General features: G+C 35.5%; 1 protein-coding gene across 2 annotated transcripts in view; it reads right to left on the minus strand.

The window, feature by feature from the left end:
• LOC142982686 (uncharacterized) overlaps nucleotides 1-21,133 on the minus strand; it is a 124,485-nt gene that overhangs the window by 65,038 nt on the left and 38,314 nt on the right. Inside the window, exon 1 of one of the 2 annotated variants that reach the window (XM_076129320.1) lies at nucleotides 19,035-19,074. The exons of the other annotated variant lie outside the window; for it this stretch is intronic. The gene's annotated coding sequence lies outside the window, so the exon portion shown is untranslated. Of the gene's footprint in view, nucleotides 1-19,034; nucleotides 19,075-21,133 lie in introns of those variants that run through there. 2 annotated transcript variants of the gene reach the window in all.

Consider the following 21,133-nt stretch of genomic DNA (forward strand, 5'->3'; position numbering starts at 1 on the left):
CAGTTATTTATAATGGCTCCGACACAAAGATAAAAATTTAAAGGACCAATTTTATTTTAGCTCGTAACGCTGAATTGCGAAACGTTTTATTTTTAAACGCTTTTATTTAACCCACACGTGCCCATTCATTCATTCAGCCGTAACGAAACGGAATCGAATACATAAAATTACCTTCTTTTTGATTGAACCAAAAATTGTTCGCAGGGACTGGCTGTATTTGTATTGTCAAAGCCAAAAAGTGAAAAAAAAAGTTTACGCGTCACTGACGTTATGAAAACAAGATGGCATAATGTCAAAGTTGGAAAAGGCGCGAAAAGTGATACGTATTGTCAAAACTTTGTTGCAAAAAGGCTTTACGTGGAGAGTTAAAAAAGGGCTTTGAGCGTATGACGTCAGTGTTTGCTAACGCTTCGACGCGTGAATAAATTGGCACCCACATAACGTGGCGCGTTCGTAAGTCAGGATTAACAATTTTCCTTTGACTCGTTTGATTTTTCTTTGTAAATGAATAATGTCATATTTTTCCCTTGTTCAGATAAACAAAGGAAGAAGTCGTTTCACAATGGAGTAATTTCATTCTGCAAATTATCTTTTAAGTGAAATTTCTTAACACTTAAATCAGTTAACCCAAAGTCCCGGCATTCATCATATAAAATTCATCAATATTATCCACTGTTTAGAATTCATCAGCAATTCTCACACAAATCGAATAATTGTCATGAATAAGGCTTAACTATTTTTCGAAAAAAAGTGAACTAAATACGTAGTGCAATCTGAAACAGGACGACACGTGTATTGTCACCCGAGCTAATGGTTTACTTTCGAAACTAACACATGTGGAGAATTGCACCTAGGTACCGGAGAGTTTAGCTAACCTTGTTGCTTATTCCTAGAACAACAAAACCGTAGAAATATATGTTTTTAAACTCTCGCGACTTGTACACATAATAGTATAATGTAACAGGTCTTATAGTCAGCCCGTGACCATGTAATTCGATCGAAACGTCGGGTAAACAAATAAGGTATCCTAACCTTTAATTTTCAATCGCGTTCAAGTTTAATAATATTACCTAGAAATGTATTTAAAGAAAAACTAGAAAAGTACTAAACAAAACTTATAAGAATGCCATCTTTTATTTTCCACTTGTTAAACCACCGCCGGTGATTAACGATTAGTCAGAAAGAAGACTTAAAAAAATAAGTTCCATCGCTATTAGATGATTCCGATAACAAAACCTTGGAATAAAAATGCGAAGAACAAACGTTACTGGGAAGTAAGCAATTCTAACATTTAATATAAATCAATAAAATCCACAAACTGTTTTTGATTTCAATCAAAAATGTATGAAATTTTTTTTTTTTTATTAGTTTTGTATTAAAACTGTCAACAAAATTTTTGAAAAGGCAAAAGTACATGGCAGTTTTTTCATAAATAAATAATAAATTTACCACCCGATATGTTATATGTGGTATATTATATTGTAAATATTGTACTACAATATTTACAATATAATATACAACATTGTAAAATCTCAAGGATTTGCTAAAGGTCGATCGATCAGACAAGCTTCCTTACTCCTTAATCGTTGACCTTGGCTTACATACTCGTAGCAATCCCAACCTTTAGCCGACATCCTATTTGCCATGTTAAGTCTAGTGGGATTCAAATGTTATAGCTTTATATGTGTATTTATAACTAGCTTTTCTCTCAGTTTCCATTACGATTTCAGAAATAAGGATAAGCCTTGCAATTAAAGTACGACTATTTTATTATTTGTTTATTACTAGCTGACCCGCGCAATTTCGCTTGCGTCCAATAAGAGAGAATGGGTGAAATTTTTCCCTGTTTTTGTAACATTAATTACTGGTACTCTGCTTCTTTTGGTCGTAGCGTGATGATATATAGCCTGTGTCCTTTCTCTGGTATCAAAATATCTCCATACCAAATTTCATGCAAATTTTGCTGAAATTTGGTGATTGCGTAGCAGACAGACAGACAGAATTACTTTCGCATTTATAATATTAAGTATGTATTTTTTTATTATCGTCCGTCAACCTAATAGATGACAATAACTAATTGTGTGTATATCACCGTCTGCCGCATAAGCGTGTAGCTACTAATCAAAATTGTGCACACCTCTGTCAACCATGAAACTCTCTCTACTAAATTGATGGACAAAAAAAATTTAATTGAAAGACACAAAGATGATACAATTTTAAATTGCTCTATCAAAGACAAACGCGACTGCCTGCTTGCACTCTTTTTTAGCGAATTAATTATTCTCTGATAATTTTGGGCTAAAATCATATTCGTAATACCGAAAATTATATGAAGCTCCCAATATAGACGGTAGTACAAACCATAACAATTTAATCAATATAATGTTTGGTTTAGTATTAATATACCATTATTATGTTATGAGTAAAGCTATAAATGTTCCTTTATGGGCAATCAGTTATTTGATTATCAGGTATTGGATGTACGGGCTTGGTGAGATGCGAAGGACGGACATTTTACCATACCTTACCTTGAATTAAAGTTGTACAAAACTAATATTTCTATTATACCACCAAAATATTAGATAAATACTGATTGCTGATAAAAGTATACTCAACTATCATTTTGTATGGCGTAATTTTTCTCGTTGATGGTATTAAATTTCACACCAAATAGATAATCAGCAACTAAAATCATGTAATTCTATATGAAATGAAAATGTTAAAAAGAACCATTCACACAAAATCATTATTTCATAACTAAATCAAAATATAACAATACCTAAAAAACGTATCAATAGCTCAAAATCAATATAAAAGTAAACTCCCAAAAAAACAACAACATGTATCTATACTATCTATACTAATATTATAAAGCTGAAGAGTTTGTTTGTTTGATTGTTTGTTTGTTTGTTTGAACGCGCTAATCTCGGGAACTACTGATCCGATTTGAAAAATTCTTTCAGTGTTAGATAGCCCATTTATCGAGGAAGGCTATAGGCTATATATCATCACGCTACGATCAATAGGAGCAGAGTACCAGTGAAAAATGTTACAAAAACGGGGAAAACTATGATTATCTTATGTGACGCAAGCGAAGTTGCGCGGGTCAGCTAGTAATATATAACACACACACACACACACTAACAAAAACATCAACAACGACACATCACTACACGCACAGTACTCATGTGGTCTGTTTGCGTTCCTCTCCACTATAAAAGCGCCGCTGAAAGCGACTGAACGGGTCAGGGATATTGCCATATACAGCATGTGTCTTTCTCAAGTTGTTTCATCTTTCAAGTGTTATTTATTAAAGTAGCTATCCGCAAAGTGGCTTTCTGAAGCGATCGGTAAACCATATCGTATCTGTCGAATAAATATTTGTGTGTTTGATAAGTTTTCTAAAACAAGTCCACGATGCCTGCTAAATATCATAATCCGTTGTGTATCTACATAATCTAAACCCAAGACAAGATACAAATCAAGGGCTTGAAGTCATTGTTTTAAAAACCTGTTATCTATGAGTAATGGAGTATGTCTGATACATAATTTCCGATCCGTAAAGCATAATTCAATTCAATTCAATTTATTCAAAATTGAATAAAAATAATACAGATACCTACATCGAATCTAGTCTTTCAACAAAATGAAAAGAAATAGCATTAAGTTGTTTGTTTGTTTGTCGTATGGTTAGTGGTCAACCTAGTGTCAAAGTTGTTCAAGCCGCCCGAAGGGCCTTTGACATGGCTTAACGAATGTTATCTTAGTAGACAACAGCCGGGACCGACTTTTTACGTGCCCTCCGAAGCACGAAGACGCCCAGCTCAAATACCACTATGCGGTCACACATCTATGGAATGACCGCGCCAACGGTTGCTTAACCCACAGATCGTTTACCGACCGGTGAGCGCAACTGGCTATGGGCATTAAGTGAGTAGTTGTTTACTCGTGCACACGGTCATTTGATTCCAAGCTAGGTAGTCAAACACAAATAATTCTAATTGTTCTATCCTAGGTGGTCCTCGAACGCAATGCAACGAAGCATTTTACCTACCCCACTGGTATGCAAAAGTCTTCTCCTGAATTGTGGGAGGATTTAGGCCTTAACACATGGTATTTGAGACTTTTCATGCCATACCATGATGAAAATACACAAAAACTTTGAAAAGTCATTGTTATATTGCCTTCGATTACGTCGACCAATTACGAAGAACACACAAACTCATACCACTCGGCTATCACTGCAATGAAGATTGCGGTATAATTTTGATCACTACACTGAAATTGCAAAGCAAATCTTTTACCAAAACTTTACCTATGTGAATAGTAATTTCAGTCCATACTTACATCAGCATTGGTCGATGTTTGCATTCTGTAGTTCATAACTGGAAATGTTTCGTATTTCCTAGTACAGCACAAGTTAGATAGGATTCGGTGGGAATTCACAACCGAATATTGTACGTGTTTAACTGCTAACATGTACGTGGAAACGATATGTACTCGGACTGCACTTTGTATTGTAAAAACTTTTGCCTTTTAACCTGTAGAGGTGTAGATTAGAAGATATTTGAACTAAAAGCTATTATATCACTGACAAAAAACTTAATTTCTTTATAACTTAGAAAACCATGTTTTGAAGATGTTCAAAAACGGTTCTTGAAACCACCAACTGTTTTGCACCAAGCCCGTGTAATGGACTAAAGGCCTACTAAGCTCTCCCTTTTTCCGGGATTTCTTCACCACCAGCAGGGCAGTAACGAGTTACTTTCTAAGAACATGTTCGTGAGTAATCAATATATTTTAACTAGTTAGTGGATTAATCAAAAGAACAGATGATACTGACCTTTACTTCGAACAGGGCAGTTCTAATGTACCTAGTCATCACCTTCAACTTTTAGCCATTAATGTTGCCACAATTGAATATCATAACTGAACATTCTCCCTAAAAACCGACAAGTTAATCAAACATGGTCTGAGTTCGCATAATACGCGCCCACTCGCTTTCGTTAATAGATCAATACGTCGGTGTCGTCGTTCACTTGACACCCACGATGCCACGTCTTCCTACACAGCCTCTCAGATGACGTTAGAATGGCTACAGTGGGATGCTAATTCTACTGAAGAAAGATATTCTGCATTATTAGAATACTAGCGGATAGGCCCGGCTTCGTTCAGGTATAGCACAATAAGCCATAGGAGTTTTTATCCTATCGATTCCATACAAACCTTGTCCCGACAGTTATAAACATATATGTATATATACATAAATTAATTGCTGTTCGTTAGTCTCGTTAAAACTCGTAAACGGCTGGACCGATTGGATGGAAGCGGAGCTGCGCGAGTCAGCAAGTAGTAAATAAAAAACCCAACTACAAGATACTTAATTCGAAGTAATTTTATACAATATAGCAAAACATTGTTTGTCTGTTAGCCAGTATTAAATAATAGCATGGCATAATGATGATGCTACGTAGTACTCGTCATCGGGAAGATGTATGGATTTGAATGAAGTAAAGGAACTTTGTGAGAATCGTACTAAGTGGCGTTCTTTGGTCTTTGCTTATCCCTATGGGAAGAAGGCTTGATTTTATGTACTTACTCGTATGTATGTATTGCGAAAGTTGAAAGTATCATTAATTTTATAAACACCAATACGGTGATGGAGTAAATGTCAATTCAAAATATCAATTTGTAGGCTATTTTTAAACTCCCCAAAACAGCATCCCCTCAACCCATACGAAAATAACTCATGTGTTTCACCATGAAACATCAATCGATCAATCGCAAGATTTACTCCGTACACTATCACTCTTCCGTGATTTATTTGTTTAAAAACATCCACCGAGCGACATTTTGTAATAGAAAGACGTTGAACAGGAGTCAGAGGAATTCAGGTCGCTTGAATTATGTCAAGGTATGTGCCACAGGTGTTGGGAACTAGTGGATTAAGAACTGAGAGATTGGATGCTGTGTCGTGACAAGTTTGGATTGCGTAGTGGCAAGGACTTACTGACTGTTATGGCTTTAAGGTTATAGTTACTGTTGGTCAATTAATTGCTCTACAGGTATTTAAAATATGCTATAATTTTCTTGTATACAAAGTATTATATTCGCTAATCCGTATAATAAATTACCTGCGTGCTCAGAAAAATTATATTGTTAGTTACGGTGTCTACTTAATACAAAATGTATTTTTTTTTGTCGGGGGGATAAATTCTTTCGGATGCCCAAACTTTCCTTGGGGAGAAATGTTGGGTTATGTAGTGTATTTTCACAAAAAGAACTACCCCGGTGGCTGACCATTAGATGCGTGAGCGGAAAGGCTCCTGAAAAAGTGCACAAAATATATCTTAAATTTCATCGCCCATTGCCTTGTCTAAATGCTACCTGCATTATAGAATATCTGTTGCGTAGCTGTAAACATATTTTACTATAAACTTAAAAGTACATAAATTAATTACGTACAGTATCATATTAAGTACTATTAATTACAACATGGTTGTATCATAAAAGGTAGCATCCCTAGGGGCCGTCCGTCACCGCGGCGCTCACGACGGACGGACGTTTACAGCCAATCTCACTGATTTATACCTAGGGCTGTAAATCATCTGATTATTCACGATTTATGTGGGAAACTATCGTTGTTAATGATTTTAAAAGGTGTTTATTTCTTTTCACGTGTAGAGAAGTGATTATGGTTAGCTGTTTAATATGTTTAGTATAAATAATGTAAAACAAATTTAACCAATTAATGTCCCACTGCTTAGACCTCGAGTCCACCACGCTGCCCAATTGCGGGTTGGAGACTTTGCTTACCTTCAAGAACTATAGATATAACTTAATTGTATAGTGACAGTATATGTAAAAATACAAATTAAATTTATTGTATTCTCAGAGAATGTGGTACAAAGGTGGCTAACAAAATAAGAAATAATCACATATTTTGTCATTAAGCTCACATGCAAATATTCAGCATAAATAAATTTAAAACTAAATATAATATATTCTAACCATTTTCGAAATTATTTTGATCACAGAAACTATCGTTCAACATTATTCCTCGCATTGAGGCAATCACTAAATTAATTAACATTATGGGATAAGGGACAAATGTCTTACAACATATGTCGGCAACATATCAAGTGAAGTAATATGACATCGCGCAACTTACGTCCGTAGCGACGAGCGAAGCAAAACATTCACGTTTGACGTTTTTTCTTAGAAAGACATTACACAGAGCAAAGGTGTTCATGGTATCTATGTCGCTTGTATGTATATACAGGGTGTCCCAAAACTCAACGATAATCCGAGACAGGATGAAAGGCCAAGTCATACCGGTTCTAGGAAAAATTAAAAAAAAATTCCATGTCACTTAGTTCAGCAATAATAGACACTTTTCGAAAAAGTTGAAATTCCACACCCTTGATCGCATTTTCAAGTCCTGTGATCACCAATGTCACAATTTCGCTGTGTTTTTTTGAATTTCGTGATCTTCATTAAATATGCTATTAATCGTAAAACAAGTTAATGCACAAAACATTGTTAATTTCATAAAAAAAGTAAAGTTTTAGTGAGTCATGGTTCACAAAAATATCGTTAGTTAACTTTGACGCTTCATATTGAACAAAAAATGTACTACACTACCCTTGGCAAGTTATTTCAAAAGTTGGCGCATTTAATCAAAATTTCAAAGTGGTGCAACACTTGCCACTTTTCTTGCCATTAAAAATGTTATTTTTATTTTAACGACGAGTATCCTCGAAAATGTATCGGACGCAGTGGTACAATTGTATGGCGTCCTCGTTCCCCCGATCTAAATCCAGTAGATATTTTTTACTGGGAATGCATAAAAGAAAAAGTCTATTCGAAATCAAAAGAAAATCTATCAAAACTTCGCCAGAATATTGACACAGCGTCAGAGGAAATAAATGCAAGGAATTTTGCTTGACTGGTGCAAAGGTCTTTTGTAAGGCGTTGCAGAGCCTGTATTCGTGCCTATTCACTTTGAAATTTTGATTAAATGCGCCAACTTTTGAAATAACTTGCCAAGGGTAGTGTAGTACATTTTTTGTTCAATATGAAGCGTCAAAGTTAACTAACGATATTTTTGTGAACCATGACTCACTAAAACTTTACTTTTTTTATGAAATTAACAATGTTTTGTGCATTAACTTGTTTTACGATTAATAGCATATTTAATGAAGATCACGAAATTCAAAAAAACACAGCGAAATTGTGACATTGGTGATCACAGGACTTGAAAATGCGATCAAGGGTGTGGAATTTCAACTTTTTCGAAAAGTGTCTATTATTGCTGAACTAAGTGACATGGAATTTTTTTTTAATTTTTCCTAGAACCGGTATGACTTGGCCTTTCATCCTGTCTCGGATTATCGTTGAGTTTTGGGACACCCTGTATATAAATACGACATAGTGACGTCACAATGTCGTATTTTTGTTGACATAAAATGTTTGCGTAGTTTTAATCATTTACAAATTTAAGTTCAACATTAATAACGATAAAAATTTTACATAGCATGAACATTTAAGATGCATCCTAGTATAAGTTTATCAATTTGCTGTTGATTGAGTAAAATACCCATTTTTTTACGGGGGCAAAAATGCCTTCGGATACCCATCTTTCTTGGGGGGATAAAGACTGGGTTATGTAGTGTAACCCCTAAAAAAACCCGCGAAAACCAATCATTTGATGCGTGGTTTAAGAGGAAATCTGGCACCTAAAATATGTGTATTTTAGGTGCCAGGTTTCCTTTCCACTGCGTGTAAAATACCCTATTTCGACTATCCTAAATCGAATGTGACACTGAACAGCAAAGACGGCCTAAGCCATAAATCCATATTTCTCCCTTCAATCCCTAAAGGGCGATCGCTTAAAACAGTCAAACAATATATTTATTGGTTATTTTTGACAAGTAATGTAGCAGGACAAGGGTTTGCTACCCTTTTTTCCTCCGGGACAGATGCTATGTAACCGGGTCGCTTCACAAATATACGAGGACTTTTGAACCCGGGATATTTATTTGATTTCACATTATTAGAATGGATTTTTGGTTGAGAAGGGACTTTTATGAATGAATGTGAGGAAAATAAATAATATTGAGTATTGGTTCGAATATCGATATATACGGAGTCAGATTTTGCCTTGAAATGGTGTTGTGTAGTTTTGGGAAGTTAATGAATCGCTAAGACTAGTTCATCATCATCATCATCAGATGATAATACCGCAAGACAAAATGAGCGTTTAGTAATTTGATGGTATTATTCAATAAACAAATAGGTAGGCAGTCATCGCTGTTCTGTACTCGTGAACAGGTTATTATTATATTATTTAAATCAATTCAAACATAAAAAAAGACAATGAAATTACTATATAATCTATTTTCAAAATAAATTTCATTGTATACTTATTGCCTAACATCATTTCTTAATTGTATCAATGTGTTATAACCTATCATTGTCATTTCGTGCAGTCTCAAAATCTTAAGTAAGCGATGGAGGTCAATCCTGTAATGGATCGATATATCCTCGACGCGTAAACAAGCTACTCGTAATGTTTGCACGGCCAGACTTGTTCATGTCTCTTGGAACACATTACCACGTCTGGCTTGTTTGTTTTCTACTGTGTTTGCCTGTGTTATGTAGCTAGGTTTATATATTACGTCACAGGCAATTTCTGCCAATTTATACTTCAATACTATGCAAAAGTTAATCTGTCTATGAGTGTGAGCCGGTAAGCCGATTTCGATGTAATTTTGCTCGAAGATAGTTTTAGACTTTACGTCAAGAAAAGGCCTAGTACTTTAAATGTTAGTTAAAGTTGAAGGAACCTAACACAACACGCCAATGACTTTTAATAGTGATGATATGTGTTTTAGAAATAATTATCACCTATCCTGAGATTCAAGAAAACAATCTTATTGAAACTATTTATGAGAATTTGTATGTGTTATTTGTGTGCCCATCAAAAATCATTCATACATATTATTATCTTGGATTTTGTATCTAGAAGTTAACACCCATACAAACTTTCACATTTATACTATAAGTATGTACAACAAAATGAATAAATTACAAACAGAATATTCCGTCTTCAACAAAAGTATTCTTTAAAGCATTTCAGCTAAGAAACTTAAACATTATGAAATAACTTCATTGTTTCAACAAGTAAAGTCAGTATTCATTTCACTTGTTTTACAAAGCGGTAGAACAAATTCTTAGCCAGCAGTTTACGTCTGTTCTCCCACTATTCTGTTCAAAGGTACATTCTGAGGTTTTGTGGTGGCGTTATTGCATTTCGCGATCGAAAAAAATACTATTACTTTTAGAATATACGATCAGCAATTTTGCGACTGAGTTTATGTTAGCACGCGTTTTTCGGTTGGCTGCGCCAAATTGTCTTGCTTAAATCGCACTTTATTTATAACTAGCTGACCCGCGCAACTTCGCTTACGTCACCGAAGAGAGAATGGGTCATAATTTTCCCAGTTTTTCTAACATTTGTTGCACTCCGCTCCTAATGGTCGTAGCGTAATGTTATATGGCCTATAGCTTTCCGCGATAGACGGACCATTTAACACTGAAAGAATTTTTCAAATCGGACCAGTAGTTCCTGAGATTAGCGCGTTCAAACAAACAAACAAACAATCAAACAAACAAACTCTTCAGCTTTATAATATTAGTATAGATATGTATGCCAAATGATAACTTTAGTTGCGAACAAAATCAGAAAAATATCAATTTCCTAGCCCTCATTTAAAATGTATATTGTTTCATACGCGTAACCTGTAGTACCTTTATCATAGTTTGCCCTTAGAGGACTAAGAGCTAACACATTTTTTTCTCAAGCGTAAAAACGCAAGTTACAATCTCTAATGCAACTGGCTTAGGTAAAGTGATATGAAATAAAATAAAAAACAGACAAAGGCCTTAATTTTTCCACAAAACCATTGACATTGTATTCCATTGAACAGAAACGTTTGTGATAATAGGCCTCGACTATAATAACAAGACGAGTGAATGCATGAATGAACGATTTGCTCACTCATTGAGCACTCACACGATCACTGAGCGTGTCAATGAATCACAGAATAAACAAATCATTCAAACAAACACACAATCATTTGTTAACCTAGTTTCTTTAGCTGTTGCATTGATTTAAATGGAAATCACAGTAGCGCGATTCTCTACTACTATCGACTACCGACAACCGGCTATTCAAAAATGTTGTGTGACAATCTGATCAGCGCCTCTAGCGGGTGTCGCTGAAACCATTTTGGCAGTACATTTTAAATGTCAAACTTTCGAATCTCCTAAGTACCGAATGTCCAGAATTGCGCTACAATACAGCGTAGCTAAATTAGTAGAAGTAGCGTATTCTGAGGTCTTTTTATGTCCTCGTCTCCGATTTTTGGGTACAGGACCGGTTACATAGAAACTAGTCAACTGTTCAGGAGTTTACTACAACATTTGTACGAAATACCTACGCTCTCTATTCAAGCACTATCATAACCCGCTGGGACGGTATCATATACGAATGGTAAGAGGTCAGGCGCAGGACAAATGTCTTTACTTGCTTTCTGGGGCACGGCCATCTCCCACTTGAACTCGTTGGGATAAAGCACTAAATTCTGAGACCTTAACTATCTCACTCTAGGCAATTACTGAGAATTTCGTCAAAGAAGCCCAAAATAACCACCCGAAAATCGCATTCCTTATATGGCAGTCGCGTACCTCACAGGGGTAGTCTATGTAAATAAAGATATTGAGTAACATAGACTGAGCACTTATTATAAACGCATAAAAAGCTAAACAATAAAAGCCAATCAATCTCTAACTTATAAACTTATAAAAATAAAAAGTTTATAATTCAAATGAATTTGCAGTAAATACAAAGTGGGGTGGTTTCTAGCTGACTGCTCTCGCTCTGCCCACTTTAATCTCGAAGGAACGGTGACCAAGAAGTGCAACTTAAGTTTTATTCAACAACTAAATATACTTAGAGAACTATTTTATTCCAGACTTTGGAATTGCTGTTTTAAACATTTTTTTTATTGAATTGCTAGCATTTGCATGTGAGTCTGCTTGTATAGATTTTATTTTAACGTTGTTTAAACCTTTGCTCAGACTAATGTCAAAGTTATTCGACCCGCTCAAAGTAATAAGACATGATTTGACATCTGTATTGTTTTAACCCATGACTGCCCCACTGCTGGGCAAGGGTCTCCTCCTAGAGTCAATCACGCTGGTCAAGCGAGGGTTGCAGACTTTTGCATGCTCCTAAAAAATGTTTAACGACTGTAATCTTTATTAATTTACGTAAAAAATGACTTTTAGAATGTCCTCCAAAGCAGAGAGGTGTTTAGTTCAAAAATCGCATTCGGTCACCCATCTCCGTAAGGTCCATTCTCAAGGGTGCTTAACTCCACTAATCGTAATCAAAATGGGTGGTATGCGCATCTGACAGTCTCGAGCCTAGATGTATTTTAAAACAATATAAATCCTGGTTCCTTTTATTTATTTAATTACTGGAATAAATATGAATTCGAATATTTCGAATGCTTGACATTTATTTGGTCCATTTTATTACAATATCGAGTAACTGCAATTGGGAATACGAGACAGTAAAAACACAATCTGAATGCTTGTGTACTTTTGTAATTAATATGGTTGAATGGTTATTTCAATAATAACATGTTGAAAAACATTTTATCTTGCGGTTCAAAGAAAATGAGTTGATAAGTTGAGGCGCCTGTAGCCAGTTGCGCTCACCGGTCGGTAAACGATCTGTGGGTTAAGCAACCCTTGGCGCGGTCACTCCATAGATGGGTGACCGCATAGTGGTATTTCAAGTGGGCGTTTCCGTGCTTCAGAGGGCACGTTAAAAGACGGTCCCGGTTGCTATCTGCTACGATAACAGTAGTTAAGCCATATCAAAGGTCTTCGGGCGGCTTGAACAACTTTGACACTAGGTTTACCACTAACCATACGACAAGGAGAAGAAGTTGATAAGTTCAACGGATTGGGGACAGCGGATCAGACAATTCGAGTTTGATTCAGAGTCCGTAGCATGTTCTACAAGAACTCTAATTCTAATCATTTTTGAAGAAAATTCTATATTCAGTAGACTACATCATTTTACACAAATATGCTATTATACTAAATTAAACTATGACTAATTAACAAAAAAGAAAATATATACAATTAATCCAAAAAAAATATTAAAAAGAATTCTACAGGGTGTAGTAGAATTCGTCCCCTATTTTTCCAAGTAATCTTAAATGTCAAATGTCTAGCTATTCGCGAGGGAATCGGGCTACTGACATACATACATCATCGACGATTTCAATTTCAAAACCTGAATCTATACTAATATTATAAAGCTGAAGAGTATGTTTGTTTGTTTGCCTGAACGCGCTAATCTCAGGAACTACTTGAAAAAATATTTTACTGTTGGATAGCCTATTTATTGAGGAAGGCTATATATAGGCTATATAACATCCCGCTATGACCATTAGGAGCGAAGTAGCAACGAAAATTGTTACGAAAACGGGGCAAACTATCACCCATTCTCTCTTATGTGACGCAAGCGAAGTTGCGCGGGTCAGCTAGTATACCACAAAGCCCAAAATGCGAGAAATTCACGTCGCTAGTTTGCTATACATATAGTGATACCACTTTGTCAAACACACTACATACATAATTTTACTTGCGACATCCATATTTCACTAATTATGCAGATGCTATCACATTTGGCTCGGTACCAATTAGGCCATACAAGCCGCTATTAAGAACTTCCTGTACTGATTGCCAGGAAACACTACTACTGACTTAAGCCTGGTCATATTTTACATCTAATCTGATTAATCTAGCTACAAGAACAGAGACAAATCGTGGTAAAAAACATGGAGAAGCCTTAGCCAACACGAAGCCAGTTCTTTTTCGCTCTGCTATACTTAGCCGCTAGTACCTGTCTTCAGCGGCCCGGGAGCTCTCAAAATTTAGATAAATATTTATAAAAAATATGTTAAACCGCCATAAGAATACCAAATTAACGATATCGACTATGTACTCGTAATTATACAAATCTAGAATTATAAGAAGATCCAAGTCATTTCGGAATCAACTCATTTTGATAGTTCCAAACTATATTTACGTTACTCGAATAAACCAAACGCTGTTACATTCTGGTGCCTCTATCTTTTTAGTAAAGCTCATAGCCAGCTCTCCTGTCGTGTAAATGATCAGTGGAATAGGGGATATTCAGCATCTTCGTGTTCCAAACGGCTCGTTAAATATCGTTTCAATTAAGATAACTGGCATAACTGCCGTTACACTAAAGCTTTTGGGGCGGCTTGAACAATTTGACACAAAAAACACGCATCACTTACACAGCCCATCATTACCTCTACCATACTTTTATGTTTTCGCTATAGGCAGACAAATTAGTGGACAGACATAATAATAATAAGAATTCTGACTCGTTTCAATAAAAAGTAGCCCTGTCAAATCGGCCACCGAACTTTAAAAATGATAGGGCCCACAATTTAGCGTACCTTGGCCCTCATCCACAGAACAACCTCGGCAAGCGTAGCTTAACTCGAAATTAACTGAAATCGATCCGCGTAGCTGTTTTTACTAAGCCACGACCTCCTCAACATAATGAATCAAAAATGAGTTTCTCACTTGGATATCATTATGAACGCATTTCGCTCGGTATTCGTTTGAACATGAAACTTTACCTCGTGCTATCAAAGTCATTAGAGTGAAAAGTTTATAACATGTACCGCCCTTTGTCGCTACCGTCAGCCATATTATTTTATACCCCGACTCTGCTCGCATTAAAACTTGTCGAAAGTTTGTGTACGTATTTTTCTGATTCGAGGTTAAATTTTAAATAGTTTTTTGTTGGATTACTATATAGTAGTTACGGATTATTTGTATTATTCTCTTAAGATTACTATAAATTATAATTTATAGAACGTAAAAACGTGAACGTTAAAAATACTCAATAGTATGATGAAACTGATTTGGCGTTGTGGACTCAAGGTAACCCCTTCATCATTCGATAGTAGACCAGTGCTAAACAGTCATTGGTTAAAAATAGTGCATTACTTAGACAGGCTCTTCAGAAATATACACAATCATATTTCTCTTAACTAATTGATGATTATTATTACATAAAAAAGTACAGAGCTAAATTTGAACGAAATGCTCTAAATTCGGAAAATTACCTTTCGCCCTAGAAAAAGTTAATACACACCTTAAAACACTCACAAAATAATGTATACAGCATAATAAGTAGAAACAGATTCTGGTCTGAGCCCACCGTGCCATTATTCACGTCGTTAACTTACCCGACACCTGGCGAGCAAACTTTTATTCGACAACCCTGATTTATACCTCTCGGCTACCTTATTGGAATTTTGTGCGGAACTTTTTTGATATTAACGGTACATTTTTAAACGGTAGCGCGAGTTCCAACATTAAGAATTCTGCTTGGAAATTTAGTTCCATTGGAATACGCTAGGGGCGCTGATTGTTTGTTTAATGACGTTCACCACAAAGGTTATAGATCAGCGCAAAGGTTAAATGTGGTCACTTAGTTCACCGCGCGGATTTTGGTTGGGTGTTTCAGTTTTAATTTTACTTTTTTTCCTTTTCATATTTTCGTCCAAAACGTAGTACATAGAACGAAGTCCTACCCTTTATCGGGAGAGGTAAGCAGACCAAAGCAGGCCAATAACTACGAGTTCTACTAACTTTCCTTGCTTCATTCACATTTATACATCTAGTCATAAAAAAACACGGGTTTAAGGAAACGTAAAACATGATAATATATTATGGTTTCCTAACCAGAACACAGAACTGCAGCACAATTCAGTCTTACAGTCGGCACTGTCGAGTATCGAGAGATTGACATTTAAAATGTACTACCAAATAGTTCCTACAGTGTCCGCTAGAGGCGCTGATCAGATTTTTGTGCTAAATTTATCGATAGCTAACCGGTTGTCAGTACTCAATTGAAACAGAGATTCGAGCTACTGGTCAGAATCAATAGCTCGATTCTGTACAGTTGTTACTTTCAGGTATCGAGAGTTTGACATTTAAAATGTACTGCCAAAATAGTTCTTACGGAACCCGATAGAGGCGCTGAACCGATTGTCATACAAAATTTGTCGATAGCTAGCCGGTTGTCGGTAGGCGATAGTGGCAGAGAATCGAGCTAATGTTCAGAAATCAGATGGATTGAATTGTGAAAACCGTGACTAATATGAAATACATAAAAAAAATGTTTTACCTTGTAATCTGAACAATAATTACCAAACAAAACTCATGCAGGTGTAACAAACAACCGTAAAATTACTTTTTCCCGAACAAATTGAATTCCAATGCGATAAAGGAGAGGTCAACGTCCTGTTTATTGGTCTTCATTCGGTTGAGGTTGAATTAATGAGTGAACTTTCGTTACAGGATGTGATCATTGTTTTATACAGGACGTTGCTTTGACTTTTCCACGAAAATATCTGAAATAGATCAGTACTTTTGAAGTGATTGTTTGTTGTTGTTGCTGAGTAAATTCATTGTAAGAGTAGAAAGGTATGAAGTAAAGAAAAATTATGTCCTTGATCTTATAAAACATACATTTACTATGTATATTTTAACGCGTACCTATGTCATGTATAGTAAAATAGACATTTTCTAAATACTCTCGATATTCGAACTAATCAAGTGGTATAATGTACTAAAATTGAGTTTTGCAACTTTTCTGCAGGATTTTACTCTCTTATTTACATTATATGGTCTGTTTCCACGCAAATATCACAGGCGTGCTTCATGTGTAGTATCAAAGGCCAAATTAACAACATTTTCGGCAAAAAAACTGAGCATTCTATACCAAAATTAATAAAAATTTGTTGCAAATGAGACCTTGCACAAAATTTCAAAAACCAACGTTTGCCGAATAAACTTATCTCGTCACATTAACATCCAAAAATATCCCTTTACTCAAACTCTTCTTGATCCGTACCTCGACTTTCATTTCTCGTTAGACTTGAACCTTACAATACACTCGGGAACAGCCTCAAGAAACATACTAATACAATATTTACATCCATTCATAACTAGCCATTATACTAACTCAATCTTTCGGAGGTTAATACATCGGCCATTCATAGCGAAATAATGAGCGGTCTTTTTCATATCGTATTATTAGAAAGGTCCTAATAGATTAAGAGTATCGTGGGTTAGCCATACTCGTGCGTTATAAGCTCTATTTTTTTGTTAGGAAGACCGAAGGCGAGTGTCGAATGAGTTACTTTTTGGATACTAGATACAGCGTGTATCATCCGCCAGCCGCTTACTAAGAAGTACCGAACACGGCTATTTAGTAAATTTTCAAAAAGCTGACATCTACATCCCGAATTCTAGCAGATGCTTTTGGTCTCGTTTCGACAGCAACCAAGCACGACTGTGTAGGAATGACAAAGCGTTAAATCACCAAGGTACAGCCGCGGAAATGCGCGCCCCTGTACGCGGTTAAACCACTAGGCTAGGCTCAAATTCAAGAGTCATTATTTTTGCTACTATCATTAGCCCCTTCGATTCTGTGACAAATCATTCAAAATCCTTAGGCCTTATGTAGACGGCGTATGTGTGAACACACAGACTCTCTCGTTGTTCTATACCACACAACTGTTGTTTCACATACACACGGCAAATTATCACTGGAATGTCACGGCAAAAAACCGTGTGTGTACTAGAGGCCCCATATGCGATCATCGCACAAGTGTGGACTTACCTTTTAGCTTTATTCAATTATACGTATAACTCTCATTACGTTCTCGCAAGAGTGGGTTCCGGATATTTTTGTTACATATTCTGAAGGATTTCTGATAAGAATGAGTGACAGGCATACGGGTATACATTGGATTAATATCTACTTATATAAATACCTATGGTATTTCTTTGAGAACGATTTAGTAACGGTATTCAAAATTAAGCTGTATAAATAGTACTAGATAAAATAAAATATGAATGAATGAATGAATGAAAAAAACCTCTTTATTGTACATAAAATCATGTAGAACAAAATAAAATCAAATAAAAGTACAACTAAAGTTTAACCAATAAAAATGTGCGACGTGCGTACTACAGTATTCTAAAACCATTTAAGAGATAAAATCTTCTCTTTTTAGAGAACTATCCACTGAATAAACTTAAATAAAGAATGCCACAGTTTAAAAACTTATGAACAATTCTTAGTCGTTTGGCGAAAAACCATTGTATGCATTTTGATATAATTCAGCAAATCCACCGATTATAACTCACACTACGGCACTACCCCGTATTTTACATAGTGCCCTGGGAAATCTATCCAGATAGACAAAATCGCAGGTGTATTTGTTAAAAAAATCCCCATTCGTTATCACTAAGTTGACACGTCAAACTCATAAAGCGGCCATGTTTATAGAGTACTTTAATTTGAGTGATAACGCGACGTCTACTTATCTGATAACGATATTGATTATTGCCTACGCAAGCTTTATTTTGGGCTTTTCCGTGAAACTTATTCATAAGGTTTATTATGAAGGGTGAGTAGGTGAGTGTATATTAATATTATGTTTTGTTCTTTTATACCTCGGGTATGTAAGGAACATGAGTTGTTGTTTTTAATACAAGCTGCAACTTGCACGCGTAAATATAAAAATATTTACCTTGCAACCCATTGGAGTAAAGGGAGATGAAAATTGTTGTGTCTAACGAAAATATCGCACTTAAGTAAGGCTTTGTAGAAACATGTGATAACTTTTAAAAATAATATGATACTATACATACAACATAGACTTAACTTTAACTTTTTTGTAGCCTAATCCATAAACTGAATTTACTCGTTTTTTAGTCAATACAAATATTATAGTGTATCAATTATTAATTATTTCTTTATACTCTAACTATGGTGTAAACGTTAACTGCAAATGTAATGTTAAAAGCATGTATTTAAACTATATCTTTACCTCAAACAAAACAGCGCAGGTAAAGACGTTTCACTTTAAGTGTTGAACGTAAACTACTTTACTTGTTTACAAAGGCACAACACGATGAAGTAAGTTAACTCCCGAATAAGGCCTGTGTTGAACTGAGCTTATAGTCAGCGTCTTTTATGCAAGACATGACTTTAGCTAGTATTTACTATCATTATTTATTTGAGAGCAGTGATAGCCGAGTGGTATAAGTTGACACCTCCTACGCAAGTGGTCGCAGGTTCGAACCCAAGGCAACACACCAAGGACTCTTCGAAGTTATGTGTGTATTAGAAATAATTGTCACGTGCTCCAACGGTGAAGAAAAACATCGTGAGGAAACCTTGCATGCCTAAAATTTGTTTAATACATTTATTGAGGGCATGCAAAGTCCCCAACCCGCACTTGGCCAGCGTGGTGGACTCAAGGCCTAAACCCTCCCTCATTACGGGAGGAGACCCTTGCCCAGCAGTGGGACAGTAATGGGTTAAATTTATTTATTTATATATTTTATATCATCACGCCCATGTTATCCGAAGGTATATGTAGAAGTATATGCCTAATACTTGCGTATTGCCTGTTACAATGTACATCACACGTAATACTGGGCAATACTGGGCATACAACCAAACCCGGGCTACTATTTAAAGTTAAAACAATTCAAGACCAATTGCAAAGATTCGACAGCACTTTACTTCCTCTTGGCATTGAACCCGGAACCCCAGAATTATTACGCATTATTACAGCATTCGGTTACGCTTTAATAAGCTCAGAATAAAACTCGGTTTTTTTATTTAGGTACTATCAATATACGTGTAAATAACCATACAAACTGCAAATACATTGTATGCGAGCAAAATATAATTAAACGACACTTAATCTGTTGCCAAGTGCATACAAGCCCTTAGTTCTTGCACACTTTTCTGAAGGCTGTAGCGTTTCCTTTTACGCCTTGAATAAGTTATTTCTAGTATTTACTCATAGAATTTTACACGTGGAAGGGTTTATACTGAACGTGGAAGTAATAATAGATCGAAGGAAGGCTTTGAACAATGTTTGTACGGGAAAAATAGAAGTTTAGGGAGATTTTATACTATTGGTACTATCAAACATTACGTAAATCAGAGTTTAACTTTAAGAAATTGTTTCTACGGAATACTCTAGGTGTGTTGTCTAGTTTTTCATAAATAACTACTTCATCCCATGGGTTCATTACCATTGCGTCGGGAGGTCGTGGGTTCGATTTTCACACAAAACAATTATTATCTGTGCGATAATAATTATCTATACTTAATATAATAAAGCTGAAGAGTTTGTTTGTTTGTTTGTTTGAACGCGCTAATCTCAGGAACTACTGGTCCGATTTGAAAAATTCTTTCAGTGTTAGATAGCCCATTTATCGAAGAAGGCTATAGGCTATATAACAACACGCTACGGTCATAAGGAGCGGAGTAGCAACGAAAAATGTTACAAAAACGGGAAAAATTTTGACCCATTCTCTTAGGTGACGCAAGCGAAGTTGCGCGGGTCAGCTAGTTGTAAATAAATGTTCCAGGCCTAGTTGTACTTTGTCTCTGTTGTTTGTATGTTTGTAAAAGTCCCCGCGACACAAGAGCTATTCTTAATGTGGTTGTCTTTTCAAATCTTCTTTTTCCTCTATGATCTCATCTAACCAGTTTCTATCTTTATATTATTATAATATTTATTCATATTCGATATATTATATCGTCCCCGTAGAGCGAAAAATCACTAACTAACACTTAAGTGATTTTGAGATACGAGGTGTTTTATGTCTTAAATGACAAAAAAAAAATAACTTTTTTCGGAGATTAGTTATCGATGCATGAAAGGTTTTGTTTTGAAGATATATTAATTAAGTATATGTTATATGTATTAAACCACGAAAATAGTATATAAATTATTAACTGTAAAGGATAATTTGTTTTACCCCAAGGTTTTCCTATTTATCTGTCACTTAGTTACTTTTCACATGTAGTTAGTTAGTTTTCGCATCAGCATTTAAATATTATACTAGTAACTAAAATCAGTTAGTTATTTTAGGAGTAAAACATATTTTACATAACTATGTCTAA

Source organism: Anticarsia gemmatalis, chromosome 22, assembly GCF_050436995.1.
Source record: "Anticarsia gemmatalis isolate Benzon Research Colony breed Stoneville strain chromosome 22, ilAntGemm2 primary, whole genome shotgun sequence".
Taxonomy (NCBI): Eukaryota; Metazoa; Arthropoda; class Insecta; order Lepidoptera; family Erebidae; genus Anticarsia; species Anticarsia gemmatalis.